General features: G+C 31.5%; 2 non-coding genes across 2 annotated transcripts; both read left to right on the plus strand.

Annotated features, from left to right (window-relative positions):
* Positions 1–5,409: 5,409 nt before the first annotated feature.
* LOC124892553 lies at positions 5,410–5,584 on the plus strand. Its single transcript, XR_007050316.1, has one exon. It is a non-coding gene; the product is annotated as a small nucleolar RNA snoR143 (small nucleolar RNA).
* Positions 5,585–5,852: 268 nt separating this feature from the next.
* Positions 5,853–5,945, plus strand: LOC124892646. The gene has a single exon (XR_007050361.1). It is a non-coding gene; the product is annotated as a small nucleolar RNA SNORD96 family (small nucleolar RNA).
* Positions 5,946–11,242: the final 5,297 nt, after the last annotated feature.

Here is an 11,242-nt window from a genome sequence, read left to right on the forward strand (position 1 = left end):
ATTGAAATCCCTTTGTACGTCTTAGTGATTTTTTTTACTTTTTATTCGATACTTCTTTGATTGTTAGTAATTTCTAACTATTTACAGTGTATTTTGCAGGTACAATGCTTGCAATGAAGTATTGAATCAATTTCATTGACGAATTTGAAGATATTTAGTTTAAAGTTGATGAAATTGGAGGTCGGACTAAACTTTTTTCTTAAGTTTATGTTTTTCCTTGTTGTTCGGACTATTTACCCCTTGAAATTATAGTGTTGGGTTGAATTTGTATTTTTAGATTTTTTTTTTTGGAATTTCAGTTACAAAGATTTTTGTCGGCTTTTGGAAAATTTCACTAATTTAGGATTTATTTTGAAGATTTCACTGATAAAGACAGAGTTATTTTGGTACTTTTAAGGATATTTTGCGTATTTTATTTTGTTCAGAATCTTTGAAAATTTGTTAAGGAAATGGATAACTATATTTTGATTTGTTCATCATGAGGGACAACTGTAGCCGATCCTAAGCTTAGTTATAAAGGTGAGGTAGATATCTTTATTATTGCCATTGATAAAGACCATTTTAGTCCTGTTGAATTTTTTTTTCACGCCAAAAATCTCGGATACTCAAAAGTTAAGAAATTTTATTGTCAACGTATAGATGGTGGTGATTTAATTCTAATCGTTTTTGATTGTCAGTTATTGAAGTTTGCGAAAGAGTTAAAAGATAATGATGAGCTTGATGTGTATGTTCTTAATGACATTAATAAAGATATTAAGGCTGTGAAAAATGTTGTGTCTCTTTTAGAAGGGCCACAGTGTAATGATGAAGATGATATAGGCAGTGAAGGTAATGAGAATAGAAGTCTTAATGAAGATTGAATGGTGATGGATCAGATCTGCCTAGTAGTGATCAAATCTGAATGGTGATGATATCCCTGATGATGATAGTTCAAACATTGATGAAGGGTTAAGAGCCTTTGTGGCTGAAAGTAGAAGCAAAAAAAATTCAAGAAAAAAATCAAAAACAAGAGAAGAAATACCAGTAAGTGAAGTCGATACTGATAAAAGTTTTCAAGACATTGACAGAAATAAAAAAGATAGATATGTGGGTAGATTAGGAGGTGATGTAGAGTATTTTGATAGTTCAGGTGTGATAGTGTTGATAGCACTAATTTGTTAGATGAGGATGTTGTTGTTGTTGTTAATTTATCAAGAAGAAAAAAAGTAATAAAATCAGATTTGATGATGATTGTGGTGTTGTTATTTTTGAACTTGATATGATTTTTAATGGTCGTATGAAATTTAGAAAAGCTTTAGATAGGTATGCAGTGAAAAATAGAGTTCAAATTGTCTTAAAACTCAATGAAGCTCATAGAGTGAGGGCTAAGTGCAATTTCAAGTCAAAATGCAATTGATTATGTTATGGTGCACTTGATAGAGACTTTGATAATTTTTTGATTAAGAACTATAATCCAGTGCAAAAATGCACAACATCAAACAAGAATAAGATGTGTACAACTAAATTTGTTGCTAACGGATTGAAATGAGATAAGTAAACAACCATCTTTGAGGATTTGAAAATACAGAAATTGTGCAGGAAAAAATTAAAATTATATGTGGGTGGAAAAATCTTTTATAAGGCAAGATTACAGATTCTGAGAGAGTTCATAGGGGACTGAAACTTAAAGTTTGCAAGATTATGTGATTATGCTGAGATGATAAAACAAATCAATCTTTGCAATTTTATTTGGTTGAGAATGGACAGTGAAACTGTCTCAGGTAAAAATCTGTCCATACATTTCTATATGTTTTTTGATGCATTAAAAAAAGAGAGGATGGAAGGATGTAGAAGAATTATAGGGTTTGATGGATGTTTCTTAAAGGGTGCTTGTAAGGGTGAACTTCTAGTAGCAGTTGAGAAGAATGAAAATAATCAGATGTTTCGTAGAACCTGAGTTGTTGTGGACAAGAAAATCAAGCATAGTTGGAGTTTTTTTTACCAACTACTTGAAAGAGGATCTGCAGTTGGGTATTGGAGCAGGTCTAACTGTGATGGCTGATATGCAAAAGGTAACATTTATGTTTTTTCTAACTGTCAATTAATTAAAAAACTCCATTTCTTTGTTAAGTACTTTAACTGTTTTTATGTATGTAGAGTATTCATGTTATTGTTCTTGAATTGTTATCGAATGTTGAAGTTAGAAGATGTGCTAGACACTGGAGTTAAGAGTGGAAGAAAGAGGAGAGAAAAAATAGTTTTAGAAATGCTCAAAGGCAAGTTTTGAAGTGAAGTTCAAAAAGAAATTTAATTACATGAACTAACTTGATAGGCAATGTAAGAATATTATTGGTGATTTATTGCATTATCCTAGGGAGTCATGGGTTAGGGCATTCCTTAAAGAGGATTGTAAGTGGAATATTGTTGAAAATAACATATGTAAGACCTTTAATTCATGGATTTTAGTTCCTAAACACAAATCTATCATTATCATGTTGGAGGAAAGTAGGGGAAAAAACATGACTAAAATAATGGATATGATTAAGTTTGTCAATACTTGAATATGTGATATTGTACCTATGGCTAAACTTATATTGGAAGAGAATAAGGACAGGGCAAGGTGCTTTTGGAATGCTGATGTTAGATTTAATATTACAGAAGAGGGTATAGGCATATAGAGAATTTGACTAATAGGGCATGTAATTGTAGAACTTGGCAGTTTAGAGGTATTCTTTGCCAACATGTCATTTGTGCTTTGTGTCATATTGAAAAGAGTCTGAACCTTATGTAAAATAGTGGTATAAGTAGGAAATCTTCATGAAGGCTTATAATCACTTTATCCAATTAATCTCCAATATGAAAATGTGGCCTGAGACAAACAATTTAAAGATTGAGTCCCCTGAACCTAAGAAAATGTCTGGCGGATCTGCAAAAAATAGAAAGAAAAGCAAAGATGAACTAATAAAGAGATATGAAAAGCTGTCCAAAGAAGAAGTGAAAATAACATGCTTCAAGTGTCATCAACAAGGTCATAACAAAAGATATTGCAAGGTAAAACAGTGACTTTTACCTTGATTTTTTAATTTATTAACTGTTGTGCCATGATTTTATAGATTCCCGATCCAAATGCATTAGTACATAGTCAAGGATTTTAGTTTAGTGGTCAAAGTTCACAAGGAAGTTGCCAGCCGAAATGCTCAAGCCAACCTGCACCTTCAATCGCAAAAAGTCAGTATCATGTAGCTCAAGTCAACCTGCACAAAGAAGCTTAACAAAATCTGCACAAACTAGCTCAAGTTAAGTTACATCTTCAACAACAATTTACGGTGATACAAGCAGAGTTAGAAGCTTGAAGGAAGCTACAAAATCTACGTTTTGTGGTGATACAAGGATCCCTGTTACAGAAGAAATCAACAATCAACTACCTCCTAGAAGTAGCGTAATTGTTGGGCAAAAGAGAGAAAGATTTGCAACCACAAAAGATGCTGATGAAGGTGAATAAAAAAGATCAAAGAATACTGAATTTGGGATCTACACAAGTGCAAGAGAAACCCAAATACTGAATGTAAGTTAACTCAAATTTTTTTTTAAAAGGGCATATATATATATATATAGATATTGATTATTGATCCTTCTTTTTTTACTTCAAAAAGCCTGAGATATTAAGTCAAATGATTTTGCAAAGTGGTACAACTTACAAGAATGCAAATTCTATAAGGATTGATGTTGGTTATAAGCCTAGAGGCTCGAAATGAAAAAACAAAGATGTTGTTACCACCAATCAATTGCAGCAAATGACAAATAAAAAGAAGAAGAAGTAGTCAAGAAGAAGCATTTTATTTTTTTGGTGTGTTGTGATTCTGTTGTGTAATGTGTAGTACCAAAAAATCAATTTAACTTTTGAAGTGGACAATTTACTAGTGAGTGGTAGTAAACAATTTGGTTCTTTAATTTTTAAAGCCTATAAATACAGGTTCTTTAAGTAGCATTATGCAAACTATGAGCTCAATATGAAGCATCTTTTTTGAATTATATTGATTAGTGTTAATTGGAGCTAATATGGAGCATATTTATAAACTTGTTGTTGGTGTTGCTTTTAGCTCAATATGGAGCATATTGATGAAATTGTTGTTGGTGTTGCGTTCAGCTCAATATGAAGAATATAGAGTAAGTTGTTGTTGGTGTTGCTTTAAGCTCAATATGGAGCATATAGTAAGTTGTTGTTGGTGCTATTGCTTCTCTATTTTGATACCTCATTTTACTGTACATTATGTGACAAAAAATTGACAATATTTAAAGTCAAAATAAATATTTTATTTTATCAAAATGTAAGAAATATTACAAGATCAATATTACATCAACAAACTACACCTAACAAGGCTTAATACACATCACAAAATTACACTTAAATTATCATGAAATCAGCAAGGGATTTAGGCCATTTGCAACATCAAAACCAGTAGAATGACACCATCAAAACTTCAAGGCCAAACTTCAGCAATTAGGCTTCAATGTTCATATTCCCCATAACACCAAACAAGTAGCAATGACACCAACAATATTATATCTTATTGCTCGATTTTATTTCTCTTCAAAGGCCTTGACTTTCTTCAACAAACCCCAAATCACCCTATTAACTTGTGAACATTGTCGTTCTTCATACCAATCAAAGTAATCACACCCGCCCAATTTCTAAAAAATTAATTACAAAATCGATTACAAAATTAATAATTAATCAATTAATTAAGTTAAGAAGTAAAAAATATTATCTTTAAATTTTTACACGTAAAAAATCTACGAATGAAATTTTGTTGAGTCCAAAAAGTCTTTAGTAATGCTTCATGACCACATTTACAATAGCGACAATCTTTTTCACAAAAAATCATAGACGACGAGCTTGACATTGTCTAATTCAATTCGAAAAAAATAAGAAAAAGATGGCTATTTTAGGTGTTTAAAATGAACACAGTTCACTTGAGGTGCCAAAGTAAAAAATGATGCGTAGTTAAGGAACTTATCGATGTATTCTACCTATTATTAATCTATGCACATATTTGATTTGATGATAATGTAGAATACCATGTCTGTCATATATTAGTATACAACGTTATTAATACACTTTATTCAGTACCATTCTTATATGCGCTACCAAAGCAAACAACCTCTAAATGTAGTTGTCCTCAAGTCGATTGTTTGCGCACTTCGGCCTGCAACTCTCCCCAATCTACATATATCAGCCCAAATCCAATTATCTAACAATTTTGGCCCATTGGATCAACCAAACTCTATTTAAATCTGTCCTCCTCTTACGTATTCATCATCTAGGGTTTTCCGTCCCCCCCCTTTACCCTCCCCGTCCCTATCCCAAATCAAAAAATTTCTTCTACATAGTTATTTTTGCAACATTTCTAGATTTAAGCATGTGATTATCTGCACAAACGTAGAAAAGGCTATGCTAAAATTTATTGAAATACCGTAGCCTTAAGCGACAGTGCAAAGAGAAAACGCTGAGTTAACTCAGCGGCGGCCAGACAACCGCTGAGATGAATCCACAGATGAGTTCCATTTTACAATCCTACTTGTCTACTAATTTCATCTCACAATTGCTTTGTTTTATCACTACGTTGTCGTGATGGTTCACTTTTGTAATGGGGCGAGTTTGTTTGCTATACTTGTATAACCCAGGCTTACAAAATCATCACAAAAAAAAGTTCTCTTTGTTAATTTTTTTTAAATCCGAAGAGGACGTTCTCATATCCTATTGCCTTGTTGAGCAGAGTCTCTGCAATTATATTTTGGGATTGGCCATGAGAAATATATTCCAATACTTTTAACAATTTATATTGCTTTTCTTTGTTTTGTAGTTTTATACTTGGCCTTTGATGATATATAGAATAAAAGAACACCATCTTTCGGGACTGAATGGCCCTACAGGCCTTGCTGTTTATTCTGCTATTCTGAGGCCTGTTTTCAATTTGCCATTATTTCGTTGTTGTTATTGATCTCATATCTGTGGCCGATGGTCTATCTGAAAATAGCCTCTTTAAGGTCTGATTGTATCCTACGTTCGGTTGACCCCACTTGTGATTACATGTGTCATGTAGTTTCTAGCCCGTCGATTATTGTTACTTAGTACACTTTGTTATACTTTCTCATGATGCAGGGGTAGGGGTAAGATCTATGCGCACTCTTATCTGTCGTGTTGTGGTGCTTATGGACGGTCAAGTGCTGTTTAGATAATTCAACAACAGTACTTAACATAAAACATAAGCTACATGTATATAGCCACCATTGTCTTTCGAGTCTTTTCTTGAATTTTGACAAGTGAAGACTATCCTATTGTGGCTGATATTGTACTGCACAACTAATTGAGTTTTGTATTCGTTAGTTTTTATTTCCTGTGATGATTTGTCATGGAATTGGGGCAAGTGTTATTTGTGGTACTTGTATGACCCAAAGGGTAAAAAATCATCACAGAGCAAGCCCCTTTTGTTGAATGGCAAGTTGATTCTCCATCCTGCTTTATCCGAATGGGGCGATCTCATATCCTATCGCCTTGGGTAGCAGAGTCTCTGCTATTACCATTTGGGAATGGCCATGAGATATACATTCTTGTTTTTTTCTTCACTACATATGGATCAATAGTTAGATACTGCTACTGCTTTTACCATTGTTCATGTACCACTGTCCACTGAATAAGCCAAACAAATTGAAATATGACTACATAGACGTGAAGTCCTTTGGTCCTCAAAAGAAAATGACTAAACTATCATCCTAAAGCAACCATGTTAAAAGGGCAAATTAATAAGCTAATTTTTAATTTTTCATCACAAATCGAGTAAACGTAAGTGTGTTTTACTTGTTGACATTCTTGAATTTTATACTTTCATTGAATTTTTTTATGATAAGATTAACCTGATGTTTTTGATAATATATTTTATTATGAAAAAGAGTTGATACTCTTTTTAATCTTCATAAATGTGGAATGAGGCTACACAAATATTCACGGAGTGTTGAAATTTAAACAATCAAAATAGTATAGAAGAGTTGTGGAAGGAGGCTACACAAATATTCAGTTTCACTTGTCATAATTCCATATTATTTTTACTAAAATTTGTAATAATACTATGGGTAAAAGAAAAAAAGTAAAAAATAAAAATGTATTTTTGGCAAGTAAAAGTGAACAGAGTGAGTAAAAGTAAAAATAAAAATGTATTTTTGGCAAGTAAAAGTAAATAGAGTGATGGAAGCATGTGGAGGTGCTCATGTCAGTTTTATTAGGTGATTTGAATTTTTTACATTTTATTAAAAATCTGTGTAATATATAAAATTATTGAATTTTAAAGGTTTTGGTTAAACTAGTATGAAATAATTTTTTAGAGAAAATTTTGATTTAAAAGATACAAAAGTGATCATAATATTTATTTTGGTAGAATTATGATTACGTTCTACCAAAAAGCTGCCGCCGCTTGCTTCAAAAAGAGAAACTGTAAATCAACGATGATGAGGGGGTGAGAACGAGAAGATGATGAGAAACTTCACCTTGCAAAAATCATGCCCCAACAATGGACAATAATTGCTCCTATTCTTGGTTGTACCTCATCTCAGTGCATTGAACGTTATGATAAGATTCTCGATGGTGAGGGTTGGGAACGAGAAGATGATGAGAAACTTCTTCACCTTGCAAAAATCATGCCCCAACAATGGACAATAATTGCTTCTATTCTTGGTCGTACATCATCTCAGTGCATTGAATGTTATGATAAGCTTCTCGATGGTGAGAATTATGACAAATTGCTTCCATGGGAGATTGAGTCGCATCCAGATCAATCAAAGCCTGCACCTCCTGATCCTATCAATATGGACGATGGTGAAAAAAAAATGCTTTCTCATGCACCGCAGATTCCCGACTATGAATTGGAGGCCATAGAGAAGATCGGTGCAAAAAATTAGGCTAAATTTACTTTCAGTTTCTGATTATGTATTCAGCACTTATATTTTATCTTCATATTTAGTTTTCATATTTAATCTTTAATAGATATTTCTCTATAATTTCTCAGCTGCTTCTAATTTTCTTGTTCACTGCCTTAAATAGTTGTATCACTTGATTAAGGGTGGGTGTTCAGTAATTCGGTTTGATTTCAACTTGTTTTTTTTTTTTCTCATTTTTTTGGGTTTCGGTTATGGGAATGTGCATACTGAAAATCAAACTGAATTTGTTCGGTTTGGTTTTTTCCTAATTTGGTTTGATTTTGATTAATAAATTTCGATTTTTTTTTCAATTTTGGGCTTGCTTAATGGGCCAATTTTTATTTGTAAATTGGACTATTTTTCAAGGTTAAAAATTAGGAAAAATTACCTAAATACACGACATATGTTTTTAAACTTGTAAAAATCCCCCACTTCTAAATAGTTACTTAAATCTCAATATTTCTTAATTTTTGATAAAGTTGAGATACAAGTTAAAACACCCAACTACAAAAATAATTTTTTACCAAAAATTCCAACTTCTTTCTTCAATTCAAAACTTGAAGCAAGGTAATTTTCCTCCATAAAATTTGCTTCAATTTCTTCTAATTGTTTTTATGTTTTTTTTTTCAAAAATATTATTTTGCGCCTAAGTTTACAGAGTAAAATTTGGGTGATTTGGTTGAGCAATTTCTTCGATTAATTATTTTTTAGGCTTCATTATTTGAATTGCCATTATGAATAGAGATTAGGGACCTTCCTTTAGTAATTAGAAAGTATCAAAGAATCTCAAGAAGTTGTTAACTTCGTTTCCGGAAGTTTTGATTATGAATTTGTTGACTTTGATGAAAATAGATTAAAGCATAGAAACGATCCCCAAATTATGAAAAAGTTATGGCAAAAACATTCTAAGGACAAGAAAAGAAAAAGTTGTTCTAAGAAAAGGGGATCCAACAGTCCTAAAAGTAAAATTCCCATCAAGAGAAGAAGAATTGTCGAAGCAATTTCCAAAGATGAACTTCCCAAGTTAATTACATGTTCAGATCTATTGAATGTTAGGACGAGATACATATTTTGGGTTGCATGATACGTTTAGAATTTCATTGTTTATCTGTTTTTTTGTTGCTAAGTTATTTGTATCTTGTGTATTTTATTTTTTATTGAAATTAATATAACAAAATACAAGTTCAAAAATATATAGATACATGTTAAGTGGACTTGTATATGTGAGTGATTATTAATGCTTTGATTTGTATTTAGTTTTGTTCAATTTTACTTAAAGTCTAAATATAATAGATACATATTTTTATTTCTAAGATACATATTATATTAACTTGTATTTGTGAGTTACTGTAATTATTTTGATATGTTTCTTGTGTTGTTTAAATGGTATTGAAAGTAGAATTACACAGGATACATTTTTTCACGCTGAAATACATGTTGTAGAGATTAAAGATACATTTGTATAATCTTGTATCTAATGTATTATGTTCTTAGTGCTTTTATATATATTGTACTATATTAGAGTAAACTTGTTGCATCTCAAATAATTTTTTTATTTTTTATTTTATTTTTAGGGATTGAATTACATTACAAGTATGTTATAACAAGTTAAATATATTGATAATGTAAAAATATTTTTACATTATTTATTTATAAAAGTTAATTTAATCTTAAATCCTTAGATGGGGAGCTCCTGTGCATCCTAAATTCTGCACATGATCAGACAGTAGCTAGACTAGCCTCCATTTTGTATTAGATACATAATAACAAAACATGTATCTTTCTGCATTAATATGTATCTTGTTCATTATCTGAAACAATTGTCTATTACCTGCATTAATCACATTAGATACATAAAACATTTAACTTGTACCTCTTTCAGTTTTAATGATTACGGTAGGCTGATGTAATATATATTTCGTTCGTTTGCAATTTGAACAACATCTAGATGTCATCATGTACAACCTAAGAAGAAGTACAAGAACAAGAATTTTCCAAGCAAAAGATACACTACCACAAATTACTTTTTCAAAGTGTACATCGATAAGGCATATGTGAATTACTATGATGCTGACGCTGGCAACGAGCTTGCCACACAAGATGCATCTGCAAAGATTGATGAGGTTGCTGATATGGAGATGACATTGATTAACACCATCAAGGGATCCAGTCCACGCGCAGGTCAGCCTTGGCATTTGATTGACGAGGTCTTTGTCCCAATTAACTGTGATGGTGCCTTTCACTGGATATTGGCAGTCATTGAATTAAAGGATCGATGCATTCGTGTGTACGATTCAATGACCTCTTCACGAAAAAGAACACAAACAAGTGAGATTGAAAAGTTGGTTGTAATGATTCCTACTTACCTTCAATACAATAACTTTTTTGAGCAAAAAGTACCAACTAACTGGACTGCACTGACATCATATAAGGGAAAGACCGGAAGTGATCACGTATCTGATATAGCACAACAAGAAAGTGGAAGTTTGTACGTATTTGGGATGATTTCATTAGCTTATAACTTTATATTGATTTTCTAATTAAATTACTAATTTTTATTCAGGGATTATGGTGTATTTGTAGTTGTATATGTCAAGTATCTGAGTGAGGTATTAGACATTCCATCTTCGAAAATTGATGCTTACTATCATCGTTCGAGATATGCTAGTCTTTTGTGCAAGTACGGATCTGTAAAAGCATAGAATGAATATTTTAGTGAGAATGACGATCCACCAAGGCCAAGGATGAAGTTCACATAAAAAAAAACCTATCGTGTTTTGTGTATTCAGTAGTTGTTAATTTTTGGCTAGTAGACTATTAAAAACATTGTTGATGATATAAACTTTGATAATGTTAGTAGTGTTTAGACAAACATACATTAAGATTTTTTAATGAGTAATTACTTCTATTTTGCATTAACATTCTAACGGAATGCTAAATAACATAAAGATATATTTATGTTATCGTTATGAAATTTTTTCCACGCAATATACAGACATTGTATTGAATACATGTTTTACTATATTTTATAATTTTATGTATCTAAAATAAAGAAAGATATATTACAATATAGGTATTCACCATCACAACATTGTCATATTATGTATCTATAACAGTTTTTTGTTATAGATAATTCATGTTGTCTCTTACATGCATACCAAATTATACCATAACTTAATATCAACCTATTACATTTTACATGTGAAATAAATTATTAGATCTTGTATCTATAACTTAATATGAGATACATCTTCTCAAATTGTATGTATCTAAGGAAACTGTTTTACTATAT

The sequence above is a fragment of the Capsicum annuum genome, chromosome 1 (assembly GCF_002878395.1).
Source record: "Capsicum annuum cultivar UCD-10X-F1 chromosome 1, UCD10Xv1.1, whole genome shotgun sequence".
Classification (NCBI taxonomy): Eukaryota; Viridiplantae; Streptophyta; class Magnoliopsida; order Solanales; family Solanaceae; genus Capsicum; species Capsicum annuum.